Below are 20,549 nucleotides of genomic sequence, written 5' to 3'. Positions count from 1 at the left end.
ACACCTCCCGCCCCGCTTTTGGTGTCCTTTCCCCCTTTAACCACCTCTCACGGACCGATATGTACCGTCCCCCCTCTCTCTCCTGTCCCTTGTCTCTCTGGTGTCAGCAACGTCCCCAGTGGCTAACTGGAGCGCTTGCTGATGTTTGAAAATGAGGGTGATCCAAGTTGAACAGGAAGCTATTGTGAGCAGGATTTGGGCTTTAGGCACAGAGGCAGGCCATAGGTCACATGAAGGCGCTAATGCCCACTCAGCACTTGTGGATTGGTCCTGGTCTCCCCCCCCCCCCCCCCAAGCACACGCACACACACACACACACACACACACACACCGTCATCGCCACCTCTCTTTCTCCCTCCCTCTCTCTCTCTCTCTCTCTCTCTCTCTCTCTCTCTCTCTCTCTCTCTCTCTCTCTCTCTCTCTCTCTCTCTCTCCCCTCTCTCTGTTAATCATTCCCTTTACCACACATGGACTGTTCTTGCGTCTCCCTTTCCCTCTGATCAAACCTCGCTTGTCTGTGTTTACAGTGGAACCAGCTGTTTTATTGCCGGGTGGACCAGATCAATAACCATTTGCATGGTGGTGAGAATTGTACAGCAAGTCTCTAATGAATCTTTGCCCCGGACCAGCACATTCCACAAGTCGACACTGCCTCCAACCACACTAAGCTAGCCGGCAGGCTGAATGCTGAGGCAGTGGATGCAACAAAAAATGGATTAGGGGAGAGCAGCTTAGGTGTGAATTTGGAGACTAAGGTGGCCAAGGAGGACTGAATAAATGGGAAACGTGGTGCAATGTTTTTGCAGTTGAAGCGTTTAGAATAGTAATGAGGGTAGGTGTAAGTGGAGGTGACTGTTGTTCTCAGCACGGAGATGGGGTTGGGCAGGTGGATGAGCCTGGTCCTAAAGGTGTGACGTCCTGCTTAGGAAATGTCACAGCTGCCCGAGAGAGAGTGAGAGGGAGTGAAATTCCTTCCTACACAGGGCACGGTGGAGGTTGGGGAGACATGAACCAGCAAATTAGCCCAGTGGTTGTTGTGTCTGTTCTGGTTTTGGCGATAGCACTGCAGTATTGTGTGCCCTGCATGCCCTACCTAACCTACACCAATCTGCTTCAAAAAGAGAGAGAGAGAGGGGGAGAGAGAAGAAACTGGGTTACTACCCTAAGTGCTCTGGGTTCAGCCAGTGACACACATCTACTCAGCCAGCCATTGCTGCCCAATATCCCCTCCCACCATTCCCCCTCCTTCCTCCCACATCTGTGTTAATACACTTCTCACAGCTGTGTGCTGTCAATCCGCTTTTCCTCCTGTTCAGAACTCATGACCTGCCCGCTGTTCATTATTCTGATGCTTCGTCATTCCTCTGGTCACAATTCCACTCTTCCGCCTCAGCCGGTCAACCTTGGTCTCAAAGAGTGCGACGCATCCTCAAACTTACCTCCTATCAATTAAGAAAGGCAGTGACCACCCACGCCCTCTGTTTAGTTAACAATTGGTATTAAAAAAGAAAAAACATCAAAAAACAAAAACAGGAACCAAAAAGACAACAAAAGACACTTCAAAAGTCCCAGCAATTTAGTATCCTTTAGTCATGAAGACAAAAAAAAAGGATCTTGGAAGGTGTCGGATGCAGAGGGCGAAGTGTGGATAAGGAAACGTCTCCACACCAATGCAGGTCTGAGTTAACGAGTCCGTCATTAGGTAGCGGCAGGGCTGCAACCATGAAGCCTAATGAGCTAAAGAGCTGTGCTGCTGCAGCATGTCCGGCCAGTGCCAGGAACACAAGAGAGGGAGAGAGAGCAAGACAAGGAAGGGAGGGAGGGAGAGAGAAAGAAAAAGATGAGAGAGATAGAGTGGAGAGTGTGGTGGGGGGAGGAAAAAAGGGCTAAAATCCATGTGGACCACAGCAACTCCCCAGCCCTGTTTCACCTCTTCCTGCATCCTCTTCCTCTCCGTACTTTTTCTTTTTACAAAGCCTTGATTTTTTTCCTCCCTTTTTCTAATGACAAGAAGAACAAGAGAAGGAGAAGGGGAGGGAAAAAAGCCCAAAGGTGTTCTCTGGTTAAGTTCTGTCCCAGTGCTGCTGCTGCTGCAGAACAGCACAGTCCTCTCCCCCTTTCGACTACGCGTCTCACAGGCAAACCATGCGGTTAATAACTGATTGCATCCGAAGAAGAGAGCGCAAAGAGAGACAGGACGGGGGGAGACATCAAGGCCCGTCAGGGGTAAACTCCGTCCAAAAGCGATGGAAGAGCATATATTACCTGTCAGATCAGTTTCTTATCTGAGCCGCTCCTCCTCTCTTCCCCTTTCCTCTCTTCCTTCTTCCCGTAGTGAAGAGAGCCATAATGACCTAGAGAGCGCTCCAGCTGCTGCAGCCATCGTGTGTGCCGGGTGCACGCCTGACTCGCTGAATCAGCTTCTATGATTGGGGGGAGGAGGAGGGGTGTTGGCGGGGCGGGTTGAGTGCCAGAGTCAGGGAGGGGGGAGCAGCGGGCATACACACATGCACACACATTCCCACACAAACACAAGTCATACCTTTAGAGGAGGAAGACGTAGAGCTGACATGAAGAGATGCTATTTGAGAGGAAGAAAAAAAAGGGGAGAAGAGGGAGAAAAGGAGGGGTGGAGTGAAAAAAAAAAACTGCAGCACTCTTCTCTCCATCATGTGCATTCTGAGGGGGAAGAGCTGGGAGGATGCCCTGATCGGTGGATGAGGCAGAAAGTGTACCAACCGTACTCCCACCCTTCCTTTTTCTTATTCCATCGACACAAGCGCAGCCCCAGAGCTTTATTCTGCTCCTAAAATGCGCTTTTATTATTCAGTGGAACTTTACACACAGCAGGTTAGATGAGGGGAGTTTGCTGAATGTTTGAAAGCGGAAATGGGATGGAGGTATTTACAAAAATAAATAAAAAATTGAAAGAAGAAGAAGAGCAGCAGGCTGTGTCTCTGCGGTAGAAGACAGCTGTACTTTTAATAGTTGCTTGTGATCCATGCAAGTTCGATTAGCATTGTCGGAGACGAGAGGTGGAGGATGTTGCAATATCACAGCGTATACATTCCAGTGCATTGCAAGGGTCACCTTTGTGTGGCGAGTGGATCAAATTGAGATGCTGCTGCAGTTAGGAGGAAGAACACACTGGCAGCAAGTTGGGGGCAAGGGGCCAACTGACCAGTGGCTCCACGTCGTGGAGGGCTACGCTAAACGGTTAGCACTTTGTGGGAAGAGAAGCATTCGAAACATGTCTTGGCCCCGTTTTGCCGGGCTGCTCCTGTGTCTTGTCTCACCACCTCCCTGACCATATTTAGTCAAGCAGTGCAAAAAATAGTTCCCGCTCCACTCCACTCTTCTCTCCTTTCCACTCTCTCCATATCCCCCCCTCAGCAACTGTTGGCTGCAGGCTCCGGGAAGCCTCCCCTCCAGCTCCCAGCCTATCGATTCCACGGGCCTGAAGGGAGAGAGAGGCGCGTTAGTCCAGCTAGCCCCTGCTACCATTTGCTGCGCTATTTTTAGTAGCTCCAAATAAAGTGGTCTCCCGTGCTTCCACTTTTGTATTCTTGAAACCTTCCCCTTCCCCTGCTTTACATCCTTACCACCACCGCCTCCTCTGATACCACCCCCTCACTTCCCTGTGTCCTTTTGACCCACCCACACTCTTTATCATTTTTTTTCTTTCTTTTTTTTTAAATAGATGTAGAGCAAGCTGACTATGGTTCAGCGTCTGTCTTCTCACCGCTATACTTAGAATAACTGCAAAATTCGGAGGAGTAAGGCTGACTGTGTAGCGCAGAGATTAGACAACAGGAAATATCGTTGTTTATCTATTTATATATTTATATGTAACATTCCTGGCAGTGCAGGAAGACAAGTGGAACCCTTACCTCTGAGGCTCTGAAAAGTTTGTGCTGCTTTCTTTCTTTCCTTTTTTTTTTTTTGAGCTCTCATTAATTTTCAAGTGTCTTTTTCAAGCTTTCCCGAGGCGCGACCACAGAAGAATCTATTTAATTAGTTGGTCTCATCATGGTGCACATCTATACTGTACGAAAGCACCGTCCTCAGTGCCCTCGCTCTTTTTACTCTCTGTTCTTCTCTGTTTTAAACTTCCAGATTCTAGCCTCCCACTGGTACCTCCACGAGTCCTATTACCGTATTTCCCGGACTACAGAGCGCACCTGAATATTAGCCGCACAAGCTAAAAGCAGGGGAAAATCCTGTTTTGTACATACATTAGCCGCACCTGACTAAAAGCCGCAGGTGTTTCAATGTTGACTTATCATATGTAAGAGAATATGCACAAATCGAATTGTCAGGAAAGAGATGGCTGTTTGGAGACACACCACTTTTATTAATATTTTGAAAAACAAGTTATGGGTACATATTTGCATAACCTTTTAGGGTATGTGTACAAGTAGTGGTAATTACAAGTACAAAACATGTACTGTGCTTCATAAATGAGTAACAAATGTAGTACATAACAATAACCTACAGCACACCAGAAAAATAGATTCAGACTAACTTTTAGGCTCAGGTGCAGCGACACGGCTTTAACAAGAAGAAAAGTCAGTCATTCACCACCATCTTTCTCTTCTTCCTGCGCACTAAAACCACCAAAGTCCTCTCCTCCAGTGTCGGAAACGAACAGGCTCAGGGTGGCTTCATCATCCACTCTCAGCTCCTTTCTTTCGTTGTCACTTTCAAAACCAAAGAAATCCTCATTGTCAGTGTCAGAGTCGAACACCTTCTGAAGAGCCTCCTCTCCATCAGGCAGCAGTCCAGCCCTTCGAAATCCGTTGGTGATCGTGGATGTTTTCACACTTTCCCACGCTGTCAGAATCCAGTGGTGGAGTTGGGCATAACTTGCTTTTTGCAAGTTTATCGCCGCTCATCATCCACGCCTCCAGCTGAACGCGTAGTGCTACTTTGAAGTTTGTTTTTCGCGCTACTTCGTACGGCACTACGTTGCCTGGCGGATGGACATGTGACTAACATACCACTCTTGAACCCCGATCCTTCCGCCAGGCAACGTAGTGCCGTACAACAGCGGAACAAACAAAACAAATCCGCTCATGGACAATCCATAGAAAAGCCGCACCTGACTAAAAGCCGCAGGGTTCAAAGCTTGTGCAAAAAGTAGCGGCTTATAGCCCGACAATTACGGTACTCTCCTCACCTGCATTTTAACAGCAAAAAACCGAATGTTAAGAAAGCTAATGTTTTTGTATTTCATTGTCTTCTCATGAGGTGGAAAAATTCCACGCAGTTTGCTAGTCCTTTATTTGATAAGCTTTTTAAGAACCTCAGTCCCTTAGTTACATCTCAGACCCTTTTCATTGTGGAGATAATTCTGCATAGATTTAAGTGTGTAGTGTAAGTAATGTATTGGCACTGCAAATGATAGCTTTTCAATTAAAAGAAATGACCATTTTGCTGGCTAAAATGGATTTCAAGCTCAGAACTTGACCATACAAGGCCAATCAAGGCTGGGAATTGCAGCTAGATAAATGACTGTCCCACAGTCTCTCTGTTTGCAAACCACTTCAAATTGAATAAATGGTAATTTCAGCCTTTTTATGTACTCTGTTTAAATTTACACACAGTTAATGCACTTACCGTTCATGCACGTCTGGGCTTGTGTTTTGATTCTCTCCCCTAAGTTGGTTAAGGTTTTTGTGGCTTCTAACAAACTCCGCTGAGGATGCCCTTGTGTGTTATGTGTATCCCCCTCCTTTGGGTCTCCTCTCTGCCTGTTCCAGCTACCCAACCCACCAGTTTAATCTCAATTACATCCCGACATCCCTCCTGCCCCGAAACTCTGCGGCATGGCTTATATCTTCCCTCCATGATGAATAGCACAGGGCTGAATGTTTAGCTGAGCAGTTAATCGATCAATAAGAAAAGGGTCTACTAATGGATGTGCTTTGTTTCACTGGATGAAGGGGTGGGTGCGCTTGTTCTCTTCATGATTACCGGTTAGGACATACAGTGGGGCAAAAAAGTATTTAGTCAGCCACCGATTGTGCAAGTTCCCCCACCTAAAATGATGACAGAGGTCAGTAATTTGCACCAGAGGTACACTTCAACTGTGAGAGACAGAATGTGAAAAAAAAATCCATGAATCCACATGGTAGGATTTGTAAAGAATTTATTCGTAAATCAGGGTGGAAAATAAGTATTTGGTCAATAACAAAAATACAACTCAATACTTTGTAACATAACCTTTGTTGGCAATAACAGAGGTCAAACGTTTACTATAGGTCTTTACCAGGTTTGCACACACAGTAGCTGGTATTTTGGCCCATTCCTCCATGCAGATCTTCTCGAGAGCAGTGATGTTTTGGGGCTGTCGCCGAGCAACACGGACTTTCAACTCCCGCCACAGATTTTCTATGGGGTTGAGGTCTGGAGACTGGCTAGGCCACTCCAGGACTTTCAAATGCTTCTTACGGAGCCACTCCTTTGTTGCCCGGGCGGTGTGTTTTGGATCATTGTCATGTTGGAAGACCCAGCCTCGTTTCATCTTCAAAGTTCTCACTGATGGAAGGAGGTTTTGGCTCAAAATCTCACGATACATGGCCCCATTCATTCTGTCCTTAACACGGATCAGTCGTCCTGTCCCCTTGGCAGAAAAACAGCCCCATAGCATGATGTTTCCACCACGATGCTTCACAGTAGGTATGGTGTTCTTGGGATGCAACTCAGTATTCTTCTTCCTCCAAACACGACGAGTTGAGTTTATACCAAAAAGTTCTACTTTGGTTTCATCTGACCACATGACATTCTCCCAATCCTCTGCTGTATCATCCATGTGCTCTCTGGCAAACTTCAGACGGGCCTGGACATGCACTGGCTTCAGCAGCGGAACACGTCTGGCACTGCGGGATTTGATTCCCTGCCGTTGTAGTGTGTTACTGATGGTGACCTTTGTTACTTTGGTCCCAGCTCTCTGCAGGTCATTCACCAGGTCCCCCCGTGTGGTCCTGGGATCTTTGCTCACCGTTCTCATGATCATTTTGACCCCACGGGATGAGATCTTGCGTGGAGCCCCAGATCGAGGGAGATTATCAGTGGTCCTGTATGTCTTCCATTTTCTGATGATTGCTCCCACAGTTGATTTTTTCACATCAAGCTGCTTGCCTATTGTAGATTCACTCTTCCCAGTCTGGTGCAGGTCTACAATACTTTTCCTGGTGTCCTTCGAAAGCTCTTTGGTCTTGGCCATGGCGGAGTTTGGAGTCTGACTGTTTGAGGCTGTGGACAGGTGTCTTTTATACAGATGATGAGTTCAAACAGGTGCCATTCATACAGGTAACGAGTGGGGGACAGAAAAGCTTCTTACAGAAGACGTTACAGGTCTGTGAGAGCCAGAGATTTTCCTTGTTTGAGATGACCAAATACTTATTTTCCACCCTGATTTACGAATAAATTCTTTACAAATCCTACCATGTGAATTCATGGATTTTTTTTTCACATTCTGTCTCTCACAGTTGAAGTGTACCTCTGGTGCAAATTACTGACCTCTGTCATCATTTTAAGTGGGGGAACTTGCACAATCGGTGGCTGACTAAATACTTTTTTGCCCCACTGTATCTCCACTTTAAAAAAAAACTTCAGCACTTGTGTTAAACAAATGCAACATTTGATTACATCTGATAAGACATTTGCACAAAGAATAAGTAAAATATTTTAATGTTTTTCTGTGTTTCTTCTATAAATTAATCTTTTTAAATAGTACAAAAATAAAGGTGTGAACTTTATATTTTTTATATTTTATATTTTTTTTCTTCCTTTAAAAAAAAAAAGTGATATTAAAGTACAACAACAATGTTAGGTCAAGTATATCGTTATAGCGCAGTACTGGCTAGGCCTCATGAAAGCCTCAGTTCACTTCAGTTCACTACAGCAGTCATCGGAAAATCCTTTAAACTATGAAGTAAAGAACCTAAAATAAGAGAGAACCTCAGTAATCAATTGGTCCTCTATGAGCAAGTACTTGGCGTTTGTGGGAACGAAGAACTTGCTTTTAATAGGAAGAGATATTTGACAGAACCGGGCTAAGCCGCCTGCAGAGACTGCTTGAGGGTGAAGAGAAAGAGAAGAGAAAATAGGCGAGCATGGAAAAGTATGAAAAGGCCCCCAGCTGCCTGAGCCTGTAGCAGCATAACTAAGGGATAGTTGAGGGCCATGGTGGGATGATGATTTAGCACAACTGGCAAAGTAAGACCTGCAGTTAACTCGTTAATTCCAATCTGTCACATTTAATACATGAGTATTTGCCAGTTTTTGAGACTTCTGCATCATCAGTGTGATATGCCCTACCCTCCCAAAAGAAAACTAAATAAATAGTAAAATATATTTTCAAGCAATAAATTGCAAAAACAAAAAAAAGTCTGCGCGTTGCAAATATGATACAAATTAAAACTCATATATGCAAATTCTTTTTTTTTTTTTTACTTGTCAGTTCAATAAACACTCCATTTTTCAATTTTCTGGCAATTTTATTATAGTTCAGATTTCAAAGGGTTGAGAATTTTTGACTGGACTTTTATGTACTTCACGACCCTGAATTGGATAAGCAGAAGAAAATTGTGGATGGATGGATCCTTCTTTCCAGTTGGTGTTAGGAAGAGCTTTTGCACCTAGTGGGATTCCAGCTTCACAGGGTATATCACAAAGTGTTTGTAATGTACTGTTAGGAAGAGGGTTTCGCATGGTTGCTGGTTGTTTAGCATTCCTTTACAACGAGGGGGTTTGTAAAAGTGCCCCCCCCACATAGCAACAGCATTGATTGCACTGACTACAGACATGCTTGCAAAACTGCTGTGTGTACAATTGTAGGTTTTGTATGTAAAACTTTATATTCAGCAGTGTATTCCAAAATTTACTGCAAGCATCTGTGACCATTACTTACAAGAAAAATAGCCTTTTGCAGTAGGACGAGTCTTTTTCACATGGTTGTGGAATAAATGTCTCTTAATAAGCGTTATGTATTTTAGGTTTGTTCGTATGATGGTCAGTCCCTACGAGAGCTCATTTATCAGTTTACCTAAGTGAGAGGCAGGTTTCCTCTTGGATTGGGAAGTTTTGCACTGGGAATTCTGGTTTGTTTTGATGGTGTAACATCTGTTTTTTCGCTGAGCTTCAAGCTGGCCTGGAAGTTTTTGTTCAGTCTTTCAGTATATCTTAATTTCACCTTTCTGTGTACCTTCCCACCAGAGAACATCATATAGGGATTAAAGGTGCTTTTAATAAGTTCAATTTGTGTTTTTTAAGTACATCTTCATGCTCATTTTCCATGAGCCTGGGCCTTCCCTGTGGTTATGTCTATATTAAGCTGTCCAAATACAGGATGATTTGCATCCACATTAGTGTTTTCACGGAGGCATAAACCTCCGTGAAAGTGACAGCGACAGCCGTGTCCAGAGGAATTACGTTTTTGGGTTGTCCAGTCGTCTCTTTCTCAGGTATGCAAAAAATCTTTGCCAATTTTATACAAAGTTGGCTTTGGCTTCACTTGTCCTGTAAATCCTCCCTCTCCCTCACCTCTACCCTAATTCCCTAATTGTCCTGCGTTTGTTGTTCTCATTTGGTACTATTGCCCCCCCAAAAAAGGTCACGCTACAACCACCATAGGACACGCATCATAACAGAAAACATTGATGGTATCTTTTGAAATTTGGAAAAAATTTGGCTGGGAAATAACCTGAGAGAACATTTTGGAGGAGATTCAAGACTTTCTTCATCAGTCCACTCTGGCACTCATCCCCTGATCGTTACTGGACTTATTTTAAGTCATTACTATGTGAAAGTTCTGTTTAGCGTATCCACACTGTTACACTGCACTGGCCCTTTCCAGATTTACACCCTCTGGGGATGTCTTTGTGAAAGCTCAGTTTTCAGGTGGATAAAAATACTGATTTAGTTTAGAGAAAGCGGTTAAACAGAGTAAAGATGTTTACGATTTTAACCATCTTAATTTCGACGTACTTCACCATCAGCACCTCTCTTCTGCCTCCTCCCACAGCTCCCCGCTTTTGTATCCTGTCCCCCCACACCCGCCTGCCTCCTTTTCCCTTTACACAGTGCATCATTTGAAGAGGTGAGGCTGTTGAGCGCTTGGAGGAATAAAAGTGATTTATGAATAGGGCCAACCTACCTGGGTGCTGGAGGGGGAAGCCAGTGGCAGTCAGCTTCTCTGATCCAGTTGCCCATTGTTCCCTTCAGCCTCACTGCAGGGGAAGTTCCTCTGCCTCTCTGATATTTTACCGTGGCTTACTGGTGCCACATTTTTTTTTTTACCAATAAGTGACTCACAAACTCCACAGATACCGTCGCACAAATGCCTGTGATCCACAGCCATTTTCTCATCCTCAATTTATAGCTTATGATCATCATCTTTTTTTTTTTTTTTTAATAGAAGGAAGGATGCAAACAACCCATGCACTCTGCATGGGTTTTATTGTTGTGCTTGCCCTAACCTAACAACAGTTTGACTTTCTGATTTTAAAGATTGTTTTTATCCTGACTCAAGAGAGCTTCTATAGACACAAAGATGATTTAGCATTTGAGAACAGTGTGAAAACTTTGTCACAAACTTTGCAGACTGTCATGAACGTCATATAATTTGGTCAAAATTAGTGATCTTCCTCAGACACAGTGACGCATTTGTTAGTCTTTTCAGTTTTATCTGCCGTTTGCCATGTTCAATCCAATGTACACAGTAATATTAGATCATTCCTGCTTGTGGGATGTTGGTGGAAATGAACCTATTTCCAGGTGGGCAGCTACAGTTCATTAAAAGATAAATCAAGACTGCGATATTTCAACATAAACCTAGAAATCCACACCATGCACACTGTGCACCTTGATTTAAGCTGGTGCTCCTGTATTTTGTAATTATTTAGGCCTTTGTTTTATTTTATTCCCCTGGTTGTTCATTTAGGCTCTGCATTGTGTCGCTGTATCCTATTCAATAGTTAAGTCACTGGAGTGAGAAACCATCAAAGATGTAGTGCAGTGACTGGTTCATGCAGCGAGCCTGGGTACCACTTTGCTGCAGCATGCACTGTGAGTTACTTGAAAAGTCCCTCAATTGTCCACCTCTCTATGAGCTGGGACCACTCCAACAGATCAGCCAGAGGACACGCTGATACAAGCCCCAATCCCCCTATGACCAATCAGAACGCCCACACTTCCTCCTAGGGTTGGGCCAACAGTGGCTCTGAGCCAATAGATAAGCTCAGCCATGCTGTAATGCTCTGTCTGTCCTGTGGCATGCTGAAACATTGAGTCCTGGCTGCTATGTTGCTATAGCACATGCAGGGAGAGGGAGGGTTGGGGGTAGCGGAGGGAGGGAGGCATGGATGGATGGATAGAGGGGGAAGAGAAGAAATGAGGGATGGAGGGAGGGAAGGAGTGAGGGAGAGGTACAGCCCATACGGAAGGGACTCAAGGACATAAAGAGCTTTTGGGAAAGTGACTATAGCATGCAAAGAGAAATGCTTGCATTGTGAAGCCATTGTACTAACTGATGGCATTTTTTGCCCACTTGCCAAACCTAGAAAGAGCAGGATTTATTTGTGGCACTTTAAGTGCCTCAGCAATGCAGGTAATAAATATGACAGAGCAAGGTGATATACTTTCACAGCGCAGCTGTCAGACATCTTTAATATTGTCTCCACCACTTAAAAAACTAGTGTAGTTTATCTATTTATTTGATGTATTGGAATAAGTTTTAGAATTTATTTGTGCATTAGGTGACACTTTAACACCAGTGTTTCACATTGGTTTGTGTTTTTAGGAAACATTGAGCTTTGCTGCTTGTTTCGTAGTTTAGTGAACACGTGTAAAACATTGCTGTAACAGTTCAATATTGCTAAATACAGTTTCACGCCACACAAAACTGAAGAAAATTTGCTGGTATGTAACATTTTATGCAGCTAGTTACTTGCTGTCAGGTATTTCTTCAGTCAGTTCTACTTTATACATATATATCGCTGTGTTTTGTTTTGTTTGTTTTTTTACACAAAAACTTACTTTTAAGTCAAATTTCATAAAACTTGGTAGGGAGGTGAAGCATCAGCAAAGTAAACTGATATAAAATTTTTGATGCAGCTCCTAATTGCCCTTTTTTTACTGTTTAATAGGGCATTGGGTTAATTTATGTTAATATCTTCCTGCCCTCAGATAACTGAGTGAGGTTTTCAGAGAGCCAGAGTTATACAGATAACCAAATATTTTGAATTTCTTACATTTTGTCATTTATCAAAATTCTACTAGTATCATACAGTGAATATCATTATCATCATCCTAGATTGTGGTTGGGAATGTCACAAGAGTATTTTTTAGGATTCAAATTCATATCCCTGAGCAGTACTGAGTATCAGTCTCTGAGAGAGATGTAATTATTATGTGTGGTTAAATGTGCTTTGTCTTTGTTTAGCTTTCTATGTCCAGTTAAGGTATACATTTTCTTTTTTCTTTTTTTTTTTTCTTTTTTTCGGTGGGTATTCGTAATCTTAATGTACTCTGAGGGACACATTCAGGTCAGTGTTCAGATCAAAACGAAGCTTAGCTGTTGAATAATGCAGGCCATGTTACCTTGGTAACCCGTATGGACACTGAAGTCAATGGCTCCATGTAAATGCAGCACGACAGGTCAGACAGGATAAGAAGTTCTGTTAGTTTATGTCTCCTGGTGTGTTTGTGCATGTGGCTGTGTGGATACTCGCGTGATGCTTGCATGCTCAAGAAAATTGGCTTTCATTTTGTGGAGGGGAAAAAAAAAACATTATTGGGATTAGGCAGAGTAGCCTATGTGGAAAATTGCTGTGGAAAACCTTCATTGCAGTATCTGTGCAATGAATCATGAGTCTGGATCTATGGGGAATCTGTTGACGTTTCCGTGCTGTATGTGTGTAATGTACAGTACATTGATATAAGCTCTATTTCCCCTCCATTAACAAGTTGGCTGTTAGACATTTTCTGTGCTGCTGTGGAACATATGGCCTGTTGTCTCAGTGCTTAGGGAAGGAGGTAGCTGATACAATGTCCTTTGATCCCCATTATTTTCCACTGCAAACAATAGATTGTAATTACCAAACTCCTCCTTCAGCCACAGCGTCGTCTTCTGCTTATGTGCCTATAAGTAAAAATGCCGAAGAAGTCAGACTCATCTGCTGCAGCACTGCAGTTTGTTTGTGTCACTTTGGATCTGCTCTGCCAATTACTGTGGTAGAAAAATTGATGGTGCGTTGTCATCATTTTGCCATCATGCTTGAGGGGGGATGCTGTCAGGTTTTCACTAATACAGCTTAAACCATAGAGAAATGAGTGTTTCAGTGGAAATGTGGGGCTTATGTATTTGTGACATGGTTGTAGGCATAAAAAGGTGGGAGGTGGGGTCGGGAGTCAGGAGTGATTTAAGTTGCTAGATTTTCCCTGAGCCTGTAGATCATAGGGGCCTCTCAGACTGTCCTCCCATACAGTGACAGTGGCCGGCTGATGAGTGGCTGTCGATCGAAGGACTTGCAGAGTGGCCGAATTCTCCACCGCTCTGCAGAACTCGTAGCCAGTTACTCGCTTCTATTTACTGCTTTGAGCGTATATCTGGAAAGGCTTGTAGTTAATTTTACCAAGCAGGAGTATGTCTAGTTTTGGTTCTAAAATAAGTGTGAAATAAGCTTTATGATTAAAGCATGACCAGTATCTCAGTCACAGCAAAATAATTGTTAATCGGGAATGAAACACTGGCCTCACAGATTGTGCAGTGTAGATGTTGCTGAGTGAAAGAGCTTTAGCCTAAACATTTGAGAAGCATTCAAACGGCAGTGATGTGGTGGCATGACACAGAAAGGGAAGGGCCCTTGACAACCACTGACCAGATCCCAGATGGGGCTCCAATCAATCTGCAAGCCTGTGTGATTGAGGCCTAACACAAGAAAGAGAAAGTTGTTGCTTTCAAGGTTTATTATACTTCTATGTCAATATAACCAACTATGTTAGCGATGCACCAATATATTGTCCAAATATCAGCATTGACTGTTATACTTGTTTAAAACATATGTACCATCCTGGATTTCCATATTCACTAAATCCTTTAAAAAAATACAATCACTTTACTAAAAGTAGAGAAGCCAGTAAACCAAATGAAATAAAAATATTAGAGTATATTAGAGTATTTACTGTGGAAAATATTGAGGATGATGCACCATCCTATCCTACATGTAGTAAAACAGGCCCAAAAACATGATACTAACACCATGCTTTTCATAGATGGTATAAGATTCTTCTGGTGCAGTGCAATGGTATTATCATTCCCAAATCTGTTTTAGGATTGAAAATGTAATGGTTTATACATTCGCTTAAGAACTGAAAGATCCCTGGTTCAATCTCAGGAGAAGACACAAATCCCTCTGGGGTTGCTCAAAGAAGGGCAAAATTCTGCCAAATTAAACATGTGGCGCTTCCTGGTGTGGCGACCCCTTGTGAATAAGGGAGCAGCTGAAAGTAGCTTCTGTTTTAAACAGAATTATAGATCCAATGACATGTCAAAGGGTTTGGTTATTGAATCCTCATCGTCGAGTCCTTTCTTCACCATATTGCACCCTACTTGTGACTTTTTCTACAGACCCAGGTTTGAGGGGTCAGGCTGACATCATTTCCATTTTATAGACTTTTAACAAGCCACTTCTAATATTTTCACCAGTCATTTATTCCTTTGCAGAATGGGGCTATTTGTAAAATTACATAAGGTACAGAAAAGTTAGAGAAACATATTTAATTCTTTTTTTTTTTTTTTTTTTTTTACCATTATGCATACTGTGCAATTTGTTTTAGCTATTCTGATGTTTCTCCAAGTGCTAACATTTATGGATGCATTCTCTCTCCAGCACACTTTTTACTTGAGGGTTTTTGCTTTATCACAGGCAGGATTAAAGTAAACATATAATTACATTATTTCTGCAAAATTCCCTCCACGCCCAAAAATTAGTGGGTTGGGGGTTCTTCCATGTGATTTGCCAGTCACTCTTTTATATTTCAATATTGAGTTCTTTTTCCCAGCTTCCCTTTATAGATGCGGTTGAATTTTTAGTATTCATTAACAATCCATAATAAAATCATGGTCTAATTCTCATTGCACTTCCCTTATATGCTTTATTCATTTAAATGATATAATTTGCTTCCATTGAGGGCTATCACAGGAAGTCATGCTTACCAAGATCATATTTTTCCTTCATATTTTGGACAAATTATGGCTCCAAGTTGTTTTCCAGAATATTCCAATTTATTTCTTTGTTTTACTAACGCATGGTTTTAGTAACATTTACATTTGTGTCATTTTTTTCACATTAAGTGGAATTAATTAATCTTTTTTTAAACCTTTCAGTGGGTTAATATACATTTTTTTCTCCCTGCTGTCAAAATACTTGCACTAGTCCCGGTCTATCCAACCCTATAAGGGGGAAAAGTGGTGTTCAATAATTATATAGATGTTTTATAAGTAATGATGTTATTGAGCCATTCTCTGGTAAGTGTAAGTATGATTTAGATGTCTCTTTAGTCTAATATAATCTGCATGTCCTTGCTCCTTCTTTTATGTCATTCTTCCCTTGTTAAGTAAAAGGATGTGTATTATGACTATTATGGCTTGTGCAGCAATGAAAATGAGGCTTTTTCAAGGTGCTGAGGAGAATGAAGTGCAAAGGAAGAGGAGCATGGGAAAATAATTGGGTCATCTCGAACCAATGGGATATTAACGCGCCATTGGGCTTCTCTGACTGTCTTGCTGTCCCTTTTTTTTTTTTTTTTCCTTTTTCATGACTTGCCATGAATCAGGGCACTCCGTATCACCAGGTGATTTACGGCTAATTAAAGCTAAGCCTTTATAGACCACACCCACTGCCCAAATGGACAGAAAACTGAATTGGAGATGTTTCAAAATGCATCTCTTGTCTCCTGGACAACCTTCAAGGCAGCAGCAATACTATAGCGATAATCAAAACATCAGAGAAATGCACCCCTTTCCTTCCTGGTTTATGCAAATAGTCCGTAATAAAAGCATGCTCACTCAGGGGCCTCAGGTAGAGGCAGGCAGGGGAAGGTCACATTGTGGGGAAAATTATTCTCTTCACGGCATGGTAATGAAAGCTTTTTTTATCGAGCGGAGCCAGTTAGGTTCTTGTCCCCAGCTCTCTGCTGCACTGCTGGTCTGGACGCTACTTGTGTTTATTTACTCTGTCCACAGCAGGATGGCACATACCTGTGGGATGGTCATGACAAAGTGAACTTGTAACTAATTGCATCTAGGAGTGTGGCAGTGCCCGCGATGAACTCTGAGGGTTATATTTGCATTAAGAATATCAGCTACTTGAATTACTGTAATTGAAGTTGCGCACATATGTGCACACACACAAGGCATTAGAAGCATGCAGCATACCAGTCAAGCAGTCTCCTTCGGTAAGCATGTTTTAACATCACTGAAGCGGTTTTATGACTCTTCCCCCTACCAGCTGCTGGTGAGTTGGGGGGATCGAGCCTCACACATGATGAAGAGCACCTCCCTGCTCGGAGTGGGAAGGGGAGAAGTGGGTTTTCCATTTCAGCGGTAGTGTGCTGCAGCTGTGAATGATTTGTCAGGTAGTGGGTCCACTATTTCAAAGGACCTGAATATATTGATCCAGTCCTCAATGAGCTGACACCTCATGTATCGTCTGAACTTGCCTCTTCTGGAAAGGCTGTTCCAAGAAGGACCTGGGAGGGGGAAAGAATCCTACTGTAAGGTAGAAAGGAATGCTACCAGTTCAGCTCTGTTAGGCGGTTTAAAAAAGGCTGGGCAAATAACATTTATTTTTTTTGTTTGACAAAATACATTGAGCCAAAGGTTTGCTTATCAGCTTTTTCCAAACGCTTTACAGCTGTATTACATGGTCTTGATTGGCAGGTGCAGTTTGCTCCGTTGTCATACAATCCATTAAATTTCCTTTACCTGATATGGATAAAAACAGATCTATTTGTGTCCCTGAAACTGTTGGAAGCTTTGCAGAAGAAGAGTTTTTGCTGGGATTTTATTTTAAGGCCAAGAATTACCTTTGATACAGAAGCTTTGGTGAAGGTACTGGGTTTTTGCAGCCATATTCTTTGGATCTGTACGTTTCAACCATATAAACACTGTAAGATTTGCGAGACTGATCATTTTCATTAATGGCTGCATAAAGCAATTTTATTTTCTTGAAGCAGGTGGCACCTTTTGGTGACTCATTTCCGATGCAGAATTGGGATCTTTTTCTTGGGCTCGAAGCCTTATTTAACGAGTGACGGTATGCCAAACACGTCTCCCACATCAGAGTAACCATATGTTTGTGCGCAGCCATTAATCTTAGACTGGATGTTGACTGTTCCTGTTCTGCCCTGTCCTACCCACGTTATTGTCCCCTGACTCTCACTTCCTGTTGTAATAACGGCTACTGACCACCACACAGATGGCTGTCAGCCAGGCGAGGGCAGCAGAAGGGCCCTGTCGACCCTCACACTCACACCAGCAATTGCGAGCACACACACTGTCTTACATGCAATGACAAATGCCAACACACACAAAGCTGAGGGCATCAGAGTCACAGTCAATGACAAATAGCAGCCAAAGACAACAAGACCCAGTGTGGCGTTCCTGAGGGGCTCTTTGAGATCTCTCACAGGGTGACCCAGTTTCATGACGTACCCCCTTATCCCCTATATGCTAGCATACCCTTTTCCATATTCACCCTAGCATTATTTTATAAGGTTAAGTCATCAGTTATCTCAATTATGTGAATGTTAGCTCCCAGGTCAAGTCATTCTTCTGCTCAGTAAAACCTCTGCAGCCTGGGCTGGTCAGAATCGCTCTTTTCTCCTCTTTTCTTCCTCTCAACGTCCGACCTCATCAGCTAACACGCAGTTTCTCCTATACTCCCCTCAGTTGCAGCTAACACCACTCACCCCAGAGATAAAAACACAACTTAAATTTATTTAATTCAGTCTTTTTTTCTGCTTTTACAGCAAATAGCTTAACTGCATTGCAGCAGTGCTAGTATGGGGCATTAATATTAATGTCTGCCCATTTCACCCAGCGTGGCAGGGGAGCCTGTCAATCTAGACTTATATTGGAGGGGCTCCTTACGCCAGCGAACACCCGCCTCAGTGCTCAAGCGCCTGATTCGGACGCTAGAAGGCGCCACTGTGCCCTTGTATTAAAGCCGGTGTGCGTTCATTGGCCGGTTTTTCCATAGATGGTGGATATTTCCAGCCAATCCAGATGTGCGAATGTTCTGCCAGTAGGAGTGAGAAAATTGGTAAGAACGGGGGCTTCATGTGGGACAGTTTTGCCCTTGATTCTGGTGGGAACTTGTGGTTTAAAAAAAATGCAGCGTGTCCCTATGTAGCCAATTCTTCGCCAAGGCTAAACGAGTGTTGTTTTGAACCACTGGGAACAAGTTTTGCGTTGCAGCTTCAGGCGATAACCTTATGTGGCAAAATCTTTTCTTGAATGATTTGCTTGTTTAAGCCTCAACTCCTACCCAGCGGGTGGGCCACGGATGAAATTCCTCAGAAGTCCCCTATGAGATGTAAAATCTACAGTATGTAAGCAAATACGTCTTTGTAACAAAGGGGACACGTTATGAATGTGAGATTAGGCAGAATGGGTGCGGTTGCTATCACATTTAAGCAGTGCTCCTCTGCATTAAGTGGTTGAAGATGGCTGCAAGCAATGCAGGTGTGTGTGTGTGTGTGTGTGTGTGTGTGTGTGTGTGTGTGTGGGTCTGTGCAATGAGAGGGAGAGAGAGAGAGAGTGAGCAAAAGAGCAAGGGAGACTGGGATCAGTGTGCTGCGCTGTTCATCACTGCAGCAGTACGCCAGCCCTGAATCTCTGTCCGTACAGAGGTGCTGACTGCCTGCCCCGTGCCTCTCTGCTTTCCTCAAGAGGGTGTGCTGATGATGCTCTCTTTCATTATTCCAGTGGGAGGGAGGCGAGCTATAGGTTTAGCAAAAAAACACCCGCAGAGAGCCAGCCATCCTGTTCCCATTTAGACCAAAAGCTTGCTAGATTATTGTTTTATTTCGAACAGTTGAGCATTTTCACTGACCAGTGTCGACCGTGGCCTTTCCTGCCCTGTGCCCAAACCCACTGCCTCATTTTACTGTTTGAGATCCTGCTTATCTTAAGCACCCCAGTGCACGCTGGTCAGTTGTATCAAAGAGCCAGCGCCGAACTGGCCGCTTCTTTTTTGTCGCATTTTAAAGATATGCCCTGCATGCGTATTCAGGGTTAAACAAGGTCAGAAGTGTTCCCCCCAGCACTGCTGCTGCTGCCTTAATGGTGCCTGAAGGTACACTGTGTACCTATCTACAGAGAAGATACAAGAAGAGTTCAGGGATGTGCTTTTCTAAATGTTGTTTTATATTTCTTTGTATGTGAACAAAGTGAGTTGATGCACTGTTTGCACATTAAAAGCGGGAATTTGTCTCATTTGAGCGTTTAGTATTTCTCTCTTCTGTATGCCCATGGGCTAGAGTAGGAACGAAGTTAGGGTCAAGAACAGAGAGATAATGAATGAGGTGAAATACATATTTAAGTAAAACTGCCATACTGTGAAACCTGCTTTGTTTAATTGGAAGAAGGCCACTAAGACATTTAATTACAACACTGTTAATTACAACTTTTTAAGTAAAATCTACATATTTTGACTTCAGCGTAGATTTCCATTCTCTGACTTTAATGTTCTCCAGCCTTTGTAGTTAATAAACAATGGAAATATGTATGTGCCGTTCTGTCTTTCTTTAATGACACTGTCGGCCTTTCTTTCTTTTTTTCTTTTCATCCCTACTCTGACACTGTGACTCCTCTCATACATTTGCCTTTGCAGCCACATGTCTATGTGGCACACATCCTCTAAATGACCTTCAGTGACACTGAACCGGTTCTTGTCGACACACGGGACCACTTCTGTTTAACAGCTCTGTTTAAACAATAGATGTTTCTCCCTTCCCACCTCGTCGGTTTCTTCCCCAGGAGGAGACCTGAGTGAATGCAGCTAAATCTTGATTACCAAGTTGCCTTCCAATGATATGCGCTTTTGCGCATCATCAAGGGAAATGTGACCGCCCTTTTTAAATCAAGAGTCTGTAGGGGGGACGGACACTCTCAGATAAGACGCAGCACTTGCACTGCTCAAAGCTTGATGTAAATAACACTGTGCTTGGTAAAGCAACTCCTCCCTAAGTTGATTTAGTATTCTTGTCGCCATGTGTGAAAATGGGATATGCCCTGCTGCAAAAAGAAAAGCTGTGTATTGGAGTGTGCTGTGTATAAGTGGCACAGTCACTGTGACGTGTACGGCACAGTGACTGAGAGTCATAGATAGGTTTTTGATTACATCAGAAAATTTATACCAAAATAACTTGATTGTCCTGACTTTTTGAAGGATTTTTTGTCTTCTCATGCACCAAAGCCCAGAATCTAGCAAAGCACTGACTTCTCTCCCTCCCTTGTCTTCCTCCTCCTCCTCCTC

The 20,549-nt window shown here is 43.2% G+C and overlaps 1 protein-coding gene across 4 annotated transcripts in view; it reads left to right on the top strand.

The window, feature by feature from the left end:
* mib1 (MIB E3 ubiquitin protein ligase 1) overlaps window positions 1-20,549 on the top strand; it is a 63,103-nt gene that overhangs the window by 29,900 nt on the left and 12,654 nt on the right. The gene's annotated exons all lie outside the window — the stretch shown is intronic.

Source organism: Diplotaxodon limnothrissa, linkage group LG18 (assembly GCF_057381915.1).
Source record: "Diplotaxodon limnothrissa isolate DT_005_m linkage group LG18, D_limnothrissa_male_GT1.1, whole genome shotgun sequence".
In the NCBI taxonomy this organism is placed as follows: Eukaryota; Metazoa; Chordata; class Actinopteri; order Cichliformes; family Cichlidae; genus Diplotaxodon; species Diplotaxodon limnothrissa.
Note: the sequence above shows the minus strand (reverse complement) of the source record. Positions and strands in the feature narration are given on the sequence as shown.